The following is a 14,525-nucleotide window of genomic DNA, read 5'->3' as shown; positions in this document are numbered from 1 at the left end:
GAACCAGGGCCTGGACTCTTTCCCTGAGCTCCGTTTGTTCAGGGCTAGCGCCACTCCTGGCTTTGTCTGTGATTAATGGGAGATAAATGTCTTATGAAATTTCTCAAATAGGGCAATTTTGAACTGTGATCCTCAAATCTTAGCCTTCTGAATGTTAGGATGACTGGTGTGAACCACCAGTGTTGGGCCACTTTTTCTTTTAAATTAGCTTCATTGTATCAAGTAATGGGTTTCCTTATGACATTTTCACACGAGTGTGTAATGCACTTTGATTGCACGCTCTCCTGCCTGTTACCAATGTTGCTGGCTTCCGCATGCTATTGCCATTCCAATTTCATATTCATGCTTTTGATCTTCTCCAGATCTTTAGTTTACCTAAGAGACAAAAACGCAGTATTACTCCTTTGGTGTCTGGCTTATTCTCATCAACAAAGTCTTCTCTATTTTTTTAATTTTCCTTCCAGAGATTTAAGTTCATTCCTCTTTATAGCTGAGTAGTTCCATTCTGTATACATCATTCCTCTTTATAGCTGAGTAGTTCCATTCTGTATACATTATTTCTCTTTATAGCTGAGTAATTTCATTCTGTATACATAACATACTTTCTAGGTTCATCCTTTGAGGAATCCATTGAAGGGACCCAGTCTGATCCCCAAACCTTTCCTATGTGGACAGTTCAAGACAAACACAACTGTGTGGTCACTATATCATAGACTGCCAGAGACCCCTTGGGTGTGTGCAGGAGTGAGGAGAAGGATCATTGGTGGCTTGGCTTTTAGTCTGTGGAGGGTTTTCAATTCTGAGTCCCATAGTGCACTCGCTCACATTCTGAGGGCACCACGGAAGGTTTCTTTTCCTGCAGGTTTGCCAGTTCTTGTTTGTTCTCTTTATGATTGACAGGGTACCTTTGGAATGCAGTGCAGTCATGATGTGTGTTTCATTTATGGCTGAGGATATTGAATATCTGTTATATGTTATTGGGCATAGTAGATTCTTATTTTAGGTCTGACCAATTCTTATAAGCATTTATTAATTAAATTGTGTGTACTGGTGTTTAATTATTTGAGGGATTCATGTATCCTGTTAATGCATCGCTGTCAGATGCATGTATGGCCAAGATTTCTTCCCCTTCTTCATATTATGTGTTTACTGTAGGAATTGAGTGCTATTCTATCCTCAGTGGCAAAATGTGAATTAAGTTTCTAATTTTATTTTTATTTTTTTTGTCGGTCATAGGGCTTGAACTCCGGGCCTGGGTGCTATCTCTCAGCTCTTCAGCTCTAGGTGAGTGCTCTACCGCTTTAGCCACAGCGCCACTTCTGGTTTTCTAGTGGTTTAAAGGAGATAAGATTTTCATGGACTTTCCTGCCTGGGCTGGCTTTGAACCGCCATCCTCAGATCTCAGCCTCCTGAGTAGCTAGGATTACAGGCGTGAGCCACTGGCTCCTGGCGTTAATTTTTTGTTCCATTTCCAGCAGCTTTTGCTCAAGGTCTTTGGTACTTCCACGTGATTCTTAGCATCACTTTCATTTTCCATTTCTGGGAAGAAGGCCATAGGGCTTTTGATGGAGGTTGATCAAGTCTTTAGAACTCTTTTGGTAATATGGCCATTTTAACAATGTCTGTTCTCTTATCCTTGTAATTTAAAGTCATTCCACTCCCTTGATTGATAAGACTGTCCCCTTCTATTCTTTTTGTCAGTGTTTTAGAGTTGTCATTGTAAAGGGCTTTCTGTCCCTAGGTATATTTATACTGGGCATTTTATTTATTTTCTGATGGTCTTGTAAATGGCTGTTTTCCTGATTTGTTTGTCACTAGGGTACCGGTAAAAGAGAAGGAGCTGATTTTTAATGCTGATTATCCGTGTTGCTGAAAATTACTTCTCATATCCAAAGGCTTTGGTGGAATCTTTTGGTCATCTGATAGTGCAATATATTCAGCAAGGAAGGTATTTTAACAGCATCATTACTTTGTAATCCCTTGCTTGGCACATAGGAAGATGAGAGAATACTTTTGCTGTGAATAGCACCTTGAAAAGAATGAGTAAAAAGGAATTGAGGCAGTCATGGAATTGTTCTTTGTCTTTATACTCTGAAGTCATATGTAGGATTCATGTAGTAGATCTATTTTTAATGTATTGAGGAAGCACTGTACTGTCTCCATAGTGAGCTGTCTGATCTGTGTGATCTCTACTGTACATGAGGAAGCACTGTACTGTCTCCATAGTGAGCTGTCTGATCTGTCCTCTTCTTGCACTACAAGCGATGGAGTCCGAGGTCTCAGCTCCTAAGAGAGGATTTCACTATAGACTCTTCAGTGTCTTTATGGTGAGAGCTGTTAGGGTAGCAATGTTCACTCCACAAATTAGTGCCTGCTGCAATCAATTTCTCTCCCATTCCAGGACCTGTCAACATCTTGGTGAAATTATTCTGCACATGAGCAAAGCTCTCTTTCCTACCTTTCCCAGCTCTAAATCACAACCTCCACCACAGGCTGTGTGCAGCTAGTGCTGCTGTCTGGTGAGCAGGAGCAGCTTCTCTCTCAGTTTCTGACACCCTCTGGATGTGGTTTCCTCATCGAGTCTTGCACAGTAGTACACAGCCATGTCCTCGGCCTTCAGGCTGCTGATCTGCAGATGTGCTGTGCTAACAGAAGTTTCTGGGAGAAGATGAATTGTCCTTTGAAGTCCTCAGTGTAGGCTAGATTTCCAGTGATAGTGTTGATCCACCCCATCCACTGCAAGCCACCTCTTGGCTCCTGTCGCATCCAGTGAATAGCATAGCTAGTGAAGGTGTATCCAGAAGCCTTGCAGGAGATCTCCATGGCCACTCCAGGCTTCTTCAGCTCAGGCCCAGACTGCACCAGCTGCACCTGGGCGTAGGTTCCTATAGAGGAGACAGTGGAGTTAGGGCCGGGAGCTCCTCTGTGTCCTTGGCAGCCCTGGTCTGGGGTCCTCACCTGGGGCCACCAGCAGGAGAAGGAGCCTCCACGTCCACTCCATGCTCTGGGGATATGGACCGAGGGTCTATAGAGACTGGAGTGCCAGGCCTGTGTGTATGAGTCAGAGGAGCCTGGCCTTTCTACTCTTTGGGCCTGGGAGATTTGCATATGGCCCTGCCCTTATCACCTACTGGGCTAATCTACCCATGGTTTTCCTGACTCCTTAGACCCAGGCACAGATCCCACCCCAGCAGAAGTGCAAATGGCCTCTGTGGTGGGTGCAAGGTCCCAGTGTTCTCATGAGTTCCCTGCCTCCTGCCTGATATCAGATCTATGAACTGGGATGGTGGGACCCAGTCAGCCCAGAACCACCACCACCCAGGACCCACAGTCCCCCTGGCCCACGGATGGCCTTCCATAAGTCATGAGTGGAGGAGGTGAGGGCAGGAGGGAGACCCGATGATGTCATCTCCTTCTTGAGAAGATCCACCATTTCCCGATGGCAGGGGTGTCCACTGTAGGTTCACATGAATCTGTGCCGTCTATGTGAGGACAGCGTCCTGAGAAGCACACTGAGCTTCCTTCAGTTTATCCAGCAGCATTTAATCCAGGGTGTGTGGTACCTCTTCTTCCTCCTTCCTCTGTGTCACTTGTGTGTGACCCCAGGGCCTCCATGTTAAAACTGATGGCACATGCAGGGAGCAGAGGCCGGTCACAGGTGCTGGGAGACAGTGAGGGAGAAAGCTGTGTCTCCTTTTCAGAGACCAGAACTCCAAACCTGAGCTTCACCTTAGCTCCTGGTCAAGGTCCTGTATCCTCAGAATGAAGTTGACCCAAAAAAGAAGAAAAGTAAACTGTGGGAATACATCCTGTTTTCCTGGACTAATTGAACAGAGGAGCTACTTTTCACCAGGCAGTATGTCTGCCTTGAGCCATGCTGGGGACTCTGGTTATTAATGTTTACTAGTGAGTAGTGATCACATAACAAGGTTTGTCACAATATCTTCACATATTCCTGCAGTTTGCCTTCATCACAGTCACCTTTGTGATCTACTGTCCTCTCTTTTCCCCCATTAATGGTTCAATGATTCTACTCTAATTCATGCATACAATGTATTTGTTGTCCATATCTTTCTCTGTGGACAGTGCTGTGATGTCCCCGGGGCCTGGGTGCTGTCCATGAGGTTTGGTGCTCACGTCTGGAGCTCTATGCCTTGAGCAGCAGCTTCCTCTCTGGCTTTGGGTGTGTCGTCTGAGCCGGGATTCTCGTTGATTTCTTACCAAGCTGGCTTGAAACTGTACTGCTCAGATTGCAGGCTCCCCACAGCTGGGGTCACAGGTGAGATCCTCTAGCCCTGGCTCCTATCTGAGCCAGTGTTAACAGGACACACATTTCACTGGCACAGGCACACACATGTCATCTGAGCCTGAACAGCAGGCCCTGCCCAGCTCAGCGTGTGCCAGGCGCCCCCTGCTGGTGGCCATTAGCCCTGCAGGTGTCTGAAGCCCACATCCTCCCCAGGTGGACAGCAGAGCTCTGTGGTGTGGAGGATGGGGCTCTGCTGTCTGTCTCAGGTGCACATGTGTCTGTGGAGGTGACTTCGATGTCACCGTGTCTCCTGTCCAGTGCAGCCCCTCCTCATGAGTCAGTGAAGCCAATGCCAGAGGCACCGCTGGTCCTGATGGAGCTGGAGGCCAGCAGTGAGCAACGGGACCTCAAGGGTTCACAGGCCGATCCTGACTCTGACCCCACCTGGACAGCACACATGGGCAAGGAGAAACACGTCTGTCGGCACCTGCAGCCACAATCCCTCCGAATCACACACGTGGACCTGCGCAGATCCACCGGCACAGAGCACCCAGCGTGTGACCTCCTGACCACTGCTTGTCTGTCCACAAGTCCTCGGCCCCGTGTAACAATACTGTGAGCTCCATGTGGCAGACGGAAGTTTATCCTAGAGTTGGAAAACACAGTCACAGGCCAGTGTGACCTTGAGTCAGAGGACAGCACAGCCAGTCCCTCTTCCACAAGGACTGCTGGGACCCGCGTCTCCTCAAAGCACACAGGGCACAATTCTGGGCTGGGACAGTGTTCCACCCACAAGACTCCCATGGGGCATTCCTTAGATCACAATGCCCCAGCCTCAAGACATCATCTTTCCAAATACATTCTTAAGAAAACTATTTCAATGCAGGAGATGGTTCTTTTTTTGTAACATAAAATAGAACAAACCGTTTATCCTTTGACTTCAGTTAGACCAAGGCTTTTATTTTCAGGAAATATAGTGGTTTACACCCTTGGGTGGGTCACTTCACAGATCAAGGTTTGTTTGGTTCGCTGGGCAGGAGGGAGAGGAAAGGCATTCCCCTTGAAGGTCTTCTCTGCTTCACCACTGAGGGAAGTCAAATACTTGGAACCTCTCTGCAGGTCTCTGCAGTTGCTATGGGCTGCCCGGCACTGCCAGGCCATTTGGAGCTGCTCCTCTGGGAAATGTAACTCAGTTCTCTCACACATGTTGAGAGGCCCTTACCTTGTATTGGAGAGCTGTCTTCAATTCATGACTCTGAATTCTTATCATTTCTCATCTTTAGGAAATGGAAGGAAGACGTTAGGCTTCTTTGACTCGAGGCATATGAAAACGTGTATTTAATACAAGCAGAAATTGCACTACTTGTCCAGTGTAGAACTGACACAGGGGATGCAAAGCTCACCAGAATACATTCTAAGAATGATGGCATTCTAACCATTGGACATCATTCTTATTTTTCCTAAGAAGGAATTCCACCTGATCCCACACAACCCAGTCACTTTGGAGACTTGGGAGTTCACGTGACAGGAAATCATGGAGGTTCTCAAGTGCAGCTAGTTTCCATGACCACCATTTTCACCAATTTTCCTTACGTAGCAGAGCACAGCACCATGACAGGACTGTGAGATGATGGTGCATGGCTGTTGGTCCATTCATGATCTGGGTAAGTCACAGGATTGTGTGTGGTCTTGGTACACCCATGTAACTCCATTTACTGCAATTCAGTTATGACCCCAGATAAGTTCACTGGGACTGTAGGAGGACATGGTACATCCATGTAGGTCCATGTACTCTACTCCATGTATGACCCCACCTCTGGGTTCTGGGGAAGTCTGGGGATGGGTAGGCCTAGGAACCTGTGTAATTCTCTGATCTAGCCTCTGGATTTTGTTATGGACACTACCTGGTGCTAAATAAAATGTGCTACATAAAAATGGCACCTATTTTGTGGGTATTTCACAAGAATTATACTTAGACTTAATGTGTGATCAATGTTCCATATTGTAGCAGAATAGGTTCTCTACAAGCAGAAATATTACAATGAGGATGAACCTGAATTTAATCAAATATGGTTTGTGAATTATTCTGGTTTGATATTTGCATGGGGGTTATTCTCTTTATGTGAGTGTATAAGGGAGAAAAGTGGTCCTGTGTGAAGTGAATGTATAAGGGAAGAAAAGAGGTCCATTGTGAAGTGAATGTTTAAGTGGATGAGAAGACGTCCCATGAGAAGTGAACATGTAAGAGGAGGGGAAGAGGTCCCAGGTGAATATTCCCTGCAGAGTAGGGTTTGATGAGCCCGTACTCCCTTGTCTGGCTAGTTAGGTTCACAGTACCCAAATGAGAGGAAACAGACTTTCAGGTTCTAGATGTTTTCCCAGGTGATGGACAGTGCAGGGAATATGAAAACTCCCCTCATATTCCAGTGATAAGAGGGTCGATAAATCTCTGTGTTTGTGTACGTAACTGTACATTGCAGATTTGCATATGAACATGTACATATAGACAGAAACTACATGAAAGCAAATTAGATTTGTATATGTATATAAATGTGTGAAGTTATAGAGTACACATTAGAGCAACATATACACACATATGAAACATATGTGGAATACATTTATACTACACATATCTACATGTGTGCATGTCTATACAGCTTTGTATGCTTGTGTATATCTAGAACAAAAAAAATGATCATCTTGATGCAGAAAAACCCGTAACAAATTAGAGCATCCTTTTATGCTAAATGCTCTATACTAGGGGATCAGTTGACTGGAAAATGTGTTCACATGACTATTAGCTGATAGTGTTTGCCTGGCTTTATTCACTGGGAACCCCTTGCTGTCTGTGTTTTCTGAGAATGGGATGGGTGGAACATTTCCCTCACTCAGAATGGGCTTGGGTCTGCAGCACTTGGCTCAGAATCATCTCTGTGTTCTAAGCAGCGCTCAGGGAATCAGCCTTCTCCTTACAGCCCGAGGCAGCTGCCTTGCCTCAGGTTTCTGACACAATCAGGATGTGGGTGTGCACACTGTGCCTCGCACAGTGGTACATGGCCGAGTCTTCCGCTGTCAGCCTGCTCAGCTCCAGGGATGCTGTGCTGGAGGAGGTGTCTGCAGTCAGGGAGACCTTGCCCTGGAACTTCTGAGTGTATTTGGTCTCACCATATCTATGATCGATCCTTCCAATTCACTCAAGCCCCTGTCCTGCGTTCTGCCTCACCCAGTGCATATAATAGCTAGTGAAGGTGTATCCAGAGGCCCTGCAGGCCAGCCTGACCGACTCTCCAGGTCTCCTCACTTCAGCCCCAGGCTGCTCCAGCTGGACCTGGGAGTGGACACCTGCAGAGGAGAGGGAGGTATGAACTCTCTAATGAGGGTCTGGACCCTTGGGGCTGGTCCTGGGCAGCGCTCACCTGTAGCTGCAGCCACCAAGAAGAGGAAGCTCCAGTTCAGGTGCATCCTGGGCTCTGAGCTCTGGTTGTCACAGGAGAGGTGATGGCAGGCTGCTTTGGGAAGCAGTTGTCTATGTTGTCCACCGCAGATGCTGCTTGTTTGCATATTCATGAAGCAGGTGCTTGTTAGCTCAAGAAGTGACCCAGGGTGAGAGAGAAGGGGAGGGAGGCGGCCCTCTGATGTGTGGGGCTGTGTGTGACCTCACTGAACTCGGAGCCCAGGGGAACCATGGTGGATGGACTCAGGTCTGCACAGCCTCCCTCAGGAACCTGTGCTGTCAATATGGCCACATCTCATTCCTGTTTTCACAAACAGAACTCTGCAGTGCTCACAGATGGTCAGTGTTGGTCACAGGTGCTCGAGTTCCTGTTGTTCCTGGTTGACCTGCTCACTAAGCTGACCACTCTCTGAGAAACCCTGTGGGTACCATTTAGGATTGGGGGTCCCTGGTCCTGTGTTTGTTGGGGCTCCGTCCAGGCTGCTCATGGAGGGCTCCACTTGGGGAAGGAGGCTGGGCCTCACCTGTGTAGGGGCTCCATTGCAGGACTGCCTCATGTTCAGTTCCAGACTCCACCACAGAACAATTGAGGAAATCACCTTGTGTCCAGGACACGGGTCAGCACCCTGTCCAGGGCCCCATGAGCAAGGCTGAGAGTGTCCTGTCCAGTGGGGCGTCCAATGTCTGAAGAGAGCTGGGCACAGCAGCAAGGCCAACAGCCTCCACTCAGAGTAGAGTCTTTGCTGTACAGCCCAGTGCCCGTCAGGAGGGAGAATGAATTCACCTGTGAAGGACCCCAGAGGGGTATGGAGACCGCCTCTTCCAGCCGGTGATGGAAGTGTGTGTGTGTGTGTGTGTGTGTGTGTACACTGTGAATATATATGTGTGTGTGTGTACACTGTGAATATATATGTGTGTGTGTACACTGTGAATATATATATGGGTATCCTTCCATGGTAAATGTGTCGTTTGAGTTAGAATTATCTAGATCCCCTAGAATGCAGAGTTCATGTTTCTATCTAGATGCAATTGTTTATGAATACACAATGAGATTAATGCATGTCTACATATGTGCGCGCGTGTGCGCACACACTAGGGACATGCATTTGTGAATAAGGTGTATAGATACATACGCTGACGTGGACAGGGCTGAGCGCCTCTGCATCCACAGAGCATGCGCAGACCGGTCCCGCTGAGCTGAGCAGGACACAAGGACACAGGTGAGCGTGGTTCGGAGCGGCGCCCAGATGGCCACTGTCCACACCCCGCGACCCGAGGTGCGGCTCCGCACGGACGGACGGACGGACAGCGCGCTCGCCGCCATCGCCCGTCCGCCGTCCTCCCGTCCTCCCCGAGCACGGCCGCGTCCTGTGACCGAGCAGGAGGACGCGCCGGCCGTGCTCGCCGCCCGGGGCCGCCACCGCCTCCAGACGACGAGCCACGGGCACCGCGGGAAGACGCGCCAGAGCGAGGGGAGCCCAGGGCGCACGCGCAGCCCAGTGCGGCTGCGCACTCGAGAAGGGAGGGGAGCGCGGGTGCTGACGTCAGCCGGGCCCTGCTGCGCGCGCACCGGGCCCACCCGGGTCTGTGAGCGCGGCCTGGGCGGGAGGACGGAGGCCGGTCCTGTCCGCGCGGGCTCCGGAGTCCGCGGTCGCCGCTCCCACAGCCGGGCCAGTCTGTGCTCAGCAGGAAGCCGGAGTCTCTGTGCTGACCTGCGGGAGAGCAGCACCCGGAGCCCTGAGCGCTCCAGACCCGCCCTGGCCTGTGCGCAGCCAGCGCTGCCGGAGCCGGAGCCGGGGCCTCGCTGCTCTGTCGGGCCCTGCCTGGCGTTCAGATGGAAGGAGCCAGCCTCTGTGTCCGTGCAGCAGCGCAGGGAGACCCCAGCTGGGTCCTGCAGCCCTGGGAGGGTGCGGCCAGACCCCAGGGCCACCTCCTCGCCACCCCTGCAGCTGACGCGGCTCAGCGCCTGCTGGCCTAGGCCGCCGCACTGTGTGTCTGGGCCCCACTGGCTCCTCTCACTGAGCCCTGCACAGTGATACAGGGCCGTGTCCTCGGTTCTCAGGCTGCTCATTTGCAGGTACAGCGTGCTTTGACTGTTGTCTCTGCAGAGGGTGAACCGCCCTTCACAGAGTCTGCGTACCGTGTGCTACCACCACCTGTATTAATTTCTCCAAGCCACTCCAGCCCCTCTTCCCCGGATCTTGGCTGATCCAGCTCATCAAGTAAGTACTGAAGGAGAATCCGGAGGCTGTACAGGAGAGTCTCAGGGACCCCCCAGGCTGCACCAAGCCTCCCCCAGACTCCACCAGCTGCACCTCACACTGCACACCTGCAAACACAGAGAATCCTGGTCAGCAATGGTCACACACATCCACTGTTCCTCCCATTCATGTCATTTGCACACTCAGTATCCCTTGCTCCCCATAAATCACCTTTCAACAGAGCAACAAGGAGAACCCAGCGCAGCCCCAGCTCCATGGTGGTGGTCTGTGCTCAGTCACTGGTGGAATCAGCTCACAGAGCTCAGGTCAGGGCTGGGCTGGTTTTCATGGGCAGAGGGACATCCTATTTGCATGTCCTCTGCTATAAAGCCAGCTCTGGGGGGAAGTCTAGAGATTGGTCTCCCAGAGCAGAGGTGACTGTGCTGGAGGAGTTTGGTGACAATGGTCACCTTGGAGACATCATGACGCACTGCCCACGTGCTGTGGTTCACACTGTACCTGCAGCTCCTTGGGAGCCTGAGGCAGAGTGTGAGAACATTGAGAGCTGTCTGGGGTGCAGAGGGACACACATGTCCTCTCACTCTGCCATTGTGCCTGGTGATCGTTCTGTCAGCATTTCTGATCACACAAAACACAAAGTGCAACATGCCTGTGACCTCCTAGTGCACACGCAAGAGTGTAACACAATGGTGAATGCGTTTCCACGCTGGCAGCATCTTCCATGGTATGAGCTCCATGCCTGGTCTGGGCCTGCACAGCCAAGGAGGGCCCACAGTTCCCTGCTGTGTTACAGGAGAATGGTGCTCATCTGTGAGCTCACAGAGCCTCCTTCCTGAGATGAGATCAGGTGTGGCTTTGCCACACTTTACTTCATTCTGACCACAAACCAAGATAGCCAGGATTTAGGCATACGCTTGACAGTGCGCTCTGGTGTTGTCATAGTCTAGCTTTCTGGTTTGTTTATCCTGTTTATGTGCATTTATTTGTAACAATATCTTCTGTGTTGTTAATGTCAATAATAATAATCTCAATTCACAATCCATAACAATGTGCTCATAGGTAAATGTGTATTTGGTAATTATGGACAAATGCCTTGTCTTCTTCAAATTGTTTTATCAACCCTTTGACAGTTTCCTTGCTTCTGTCTTTCAAGTCATTGGTTTCAGTGATTCCTAGTGCTGGACAAGATGGTGAGCTGAAGGTGAACAACACTTTTGTCCATGAACAAGGATCCACTGACACAAAGCTGAGCAGATTCTGAGGAAGAGAGGAAAGGAGAAGCGACAGGGAGTGTCTGGGGACCCAGGACATGGCAGAGAATCAGTCAGGGTGGAGAAACTGTGGCACTGAGCTCTGACCTGTGTGCAGCTCTCCTGCTGGGGAAGAGAGCTGAGCTGTCAGCAGGTGACATCAGGTGTGCTCACAGAGGGACTGGCAGCTCCGCCGTGGGACACATGGCTGAAGACCTCGCTGTGACCCCAGGGACTTGGAGGTGGAGACAGATCTGCTGTGAGAAGCTAACCTCAAGGCCTGGATTCCAGCCAGTGTGTTGATCTGTGTCCCTCAGGCCTAGGAATTTTCCTGTAGAGAGGACTTCTGTGGAGCACTAGAGATGTGGTGGTGTACAGCTCACATTGCCATAGACCTCGTGTTTACATATGTTGCAAGAAGCTTGGGAAGTAAGGTCGAATTGTTGACAGGAATCATGTACAGTGGGAGTGATGGGACGCCAGGCAGAAGGCAGAAGGCTGGAGGCCTGGTGGGCTGCTGTCCTGGAGACTGTGCCTCTCAGGCCTGCCAGGGCAAAGAATGTGCACCTTGATCCCAGCTGAGCGTCCTGCAGGGGAAGATCACAGAAACCCAACCACAGGCCTGTGCCACAGCCACGCCGTGGTTGCAGAAAGAAAGCCTCTCAGTCCATTAGATAAGGCAGCCACTCCACACCGGGTGCATAGCACACAGGAATTCCCTGCTGCACCCACAGAGAGGCTTCAGCCACTGGCCCTCAGCCAGAGCTCTGCAGCCCTTCCCAGGAGGTCTTCTGATGAAGCGAGGCTGCTTTGCTTGACCTCAGACTATTGCTATTTGCACAGAAGCCTGCGTAAATGTGCACATAAGAAAACCAAACATGCGCCATTGCTGAGTATAATTTCATTTTTCTTGTACTGGTCACTGTTAAATTGTCTTGCATTAATTTAACACTGAAGGGAAGCTTATGATATTTATCTGAATTTTATCATTACACATTACTTTAGCATATCAAATTATTAAGATATCTCTCCTAAATGTGTTGTGTCAATTTAAAAGTATACAAATATATCTTAGTGGATGTTTAGGTTCAAATTTTAGGAAGAAATATAATTGTGCGGGAATGGGGAGAAAGTTTAAATGGGTGACACTGATGGACACATGTTGATCAAACTGATTTCTTTCCTTTTATGTCTTTGTTGTTGGTGGGGGTTGAACTCACAATGTGGGCACTGTCTGTGAGTTCATTTGCTCAAGGCTAATGCTCTACCACTTTGAGAGACAGTGCCATGCCATTTCTGAGTGGGTAATTGGAGATAAGAGTTTCCTGAGGACTTTTCTGCCCAGGCTGTTTGGAACCATCATCCTCAGATCTCAGCCTTCTGAGTAGCTAGGATTACAGGCATGAGCCTGGGATTTAAAAGCAGTTCTGTGAGACTGTCCTAAGACAGAATGCTCAGCTTCCATGGGGAGAATCCAGGAGATTCATGGAAAGCACCCGCCCTGCTTTCTACTCTCTTCTGAATCACCATCCAGATGTCTGCCTCTGCAGAAAAAATTTACTATCTCAAAAATAAACAATGTTGAACAGTGCTGCAGGTGTGAATCTGCAGCAGATCATTGGATTAGCAAGTGCAAAGCATGGAGTTCAAATCAGTGTACCACAAACAGCAAACTAGGAGGTTAGCACCATCCTCCATTCTTCTAATTCCCTGCATCAGTGAGAAGGCTCAGGGTCCCAAATGACAGATGGTGCTCAGAAGATAGGAAGACAGAAAGAGCCCAGGAATCATGAAAGGGTAAACAGCACCATTCAAACCACGGAGAAACAGAACCAAGAAGAAAAAGGTCTACAGTTTGAAGCCCACCTCCCAGTGTAAAGAGAGGCCGAGGTCGGCAGTGCCTTGAGCCAGGCAGCTGTGGTGGCTGCAGAGGGCGGGATGAAGGCTCCTCGGCCTCTGTGGATGGTCCCCATGACAGGAGACGGCTGCACTCGGCTCACTTCCTCATTTAAGCCTGGAGTCTTGGGGCATCACATTGTCTCTTTGTTTCACGTACATTTACTGGTCTCGTAGGTAAACACATTTCAGTCCCTAGCTGAGGATACTCTTGTTCGAGGGATTTTTAGTGCAACTGAGTCTGCATTGTCAACCATGTTGGAACACCCCCTGAGAGACACTTGGGCCTCCGTTAGACCCCTGGAAACCCCTGGGTGGGAGGGCTTTCCTCTCTGCCCTTGCTCTGCCCCTGCTGGGGACTGAGAGCTCAGGTGGTCCTCCATCCCCCTCCATCCTGAGGGTGTGGACAGAGTGGAAATGACCATCAGCAGCTGCCGTGCGCTGTGAAGCAGGAGTGTCCACAGAGTGGACAGCACGGGGGCTGAGGGGAAGAGGAAGGGAGGCCGCTCACCTGAGACAGGTGTGGGCATCAGGGAAGAAGGACACAGGAAGTGGCAGTGCTCCACAGGAAGCTGATGGCTGATCCCATCTCATCCACACACAGAGGAAGTCCTTCCCTCCCACAGTGCCCCAGTGAGCACGTGAGGAAGAGGAAACAAAGGAAGGCAGGCATGTCCTGAGGGACTGTGTGTGCTGGGGAGGTGTCGAGAGGGACCCTGGGAATGGGAGGAGGGAGTGTCACAGAACCTGACACCCAGCTCCCACCCAGCTTTTGGGGTGAGATCCAGGGCTGCTGGCCCTGAGCACCTCCGCAGCTCAGGCTCAGGGTCTGGTGGACAGTCTGTGTCAGGACTCACACTGTGTCTCTTGCACAGTAATCCATGGCTGGGTCCTGGTGGTCACTGTGCTCAGCTCATGGACATCTGTTTCTTGGCTTTGTGCTCAGACACTGTGACTCAACTCCTGAGAGACAGCTGTAGTTGAAGATGTCTCCTGTCCTTCCCAGCAGCTTCCCTGGGGCTGTGGGACCGGGCTCCATCAGTCATGATAGCCCTGCTACCTACATGGTGCAGGCAGGGGACAGAGACCGCGTGTGGGCTTGGGCAGGCAAGGCTGTGACTCCTACAGCTGCTGGGACAGGACATCTCAGTGCCGGAGATGGGGAGACACGGTGTGTTCTGAGTTCAGATGCAGCATCCTCACAACATCCTGACCGCATCACGATGTCCTACACCCAGGAATGGCCACCAAGGAAACAAAGGCCTCCTTGGCATTCCAGGCATCAGGAAGATGTCTGTGACTCACAGGAAGTATTTCCACGGTCTAGCAGAGGCTGAGTGTAAACAAGTAAGTATGAGCACAGTGTCCCTTGCTAATGCCTGCAAACCCAGGTACTCAGGAGGCTGAGATCTGAGGATGGTGGTTCAAAGCCAGCCCAGGCAAGAAAGTCCCTG

General features: G+C 50.2%; 1 pseudogene; it reads right to left on the bottom strand.

The window, feature by feature from the left end:
- Window positions 1–2,503: 2,503 nt before the first annotated feature.
- LOC138806724 (immunoglobulin heavy variable 7-4-1-like) lies at window positions 2,504–3,001 on the bottom strand (annotated as a pseudogene).
- Between the last annotated feature and the right edge of the window lie 11,524 nt (window positions 3,002–14,525).

This window comes from Dipodomys merriami, unplaced genomic scaffold (genome assembly GCF_024711535.1).
Source record: "Dipodomys merriami isolate MVZ:Mamm:240054 unplaced genomic scaffold, mDipMer1.0.p SCAF_406, whole genome shotgun sequence".
Taxonomy (NCBI): domain Eukaryota; kingdom Metazoa; phylum Chordata; class Mammalia; order Rodentia; family Heteromyidae; genus Dipodomys; species Dipodomys merriami.
The sequence above is the reverse complement of the archived record's forward strand: the minus strand, read 5'-3'. Positions and strand labels throughout refer to the sequence as shown.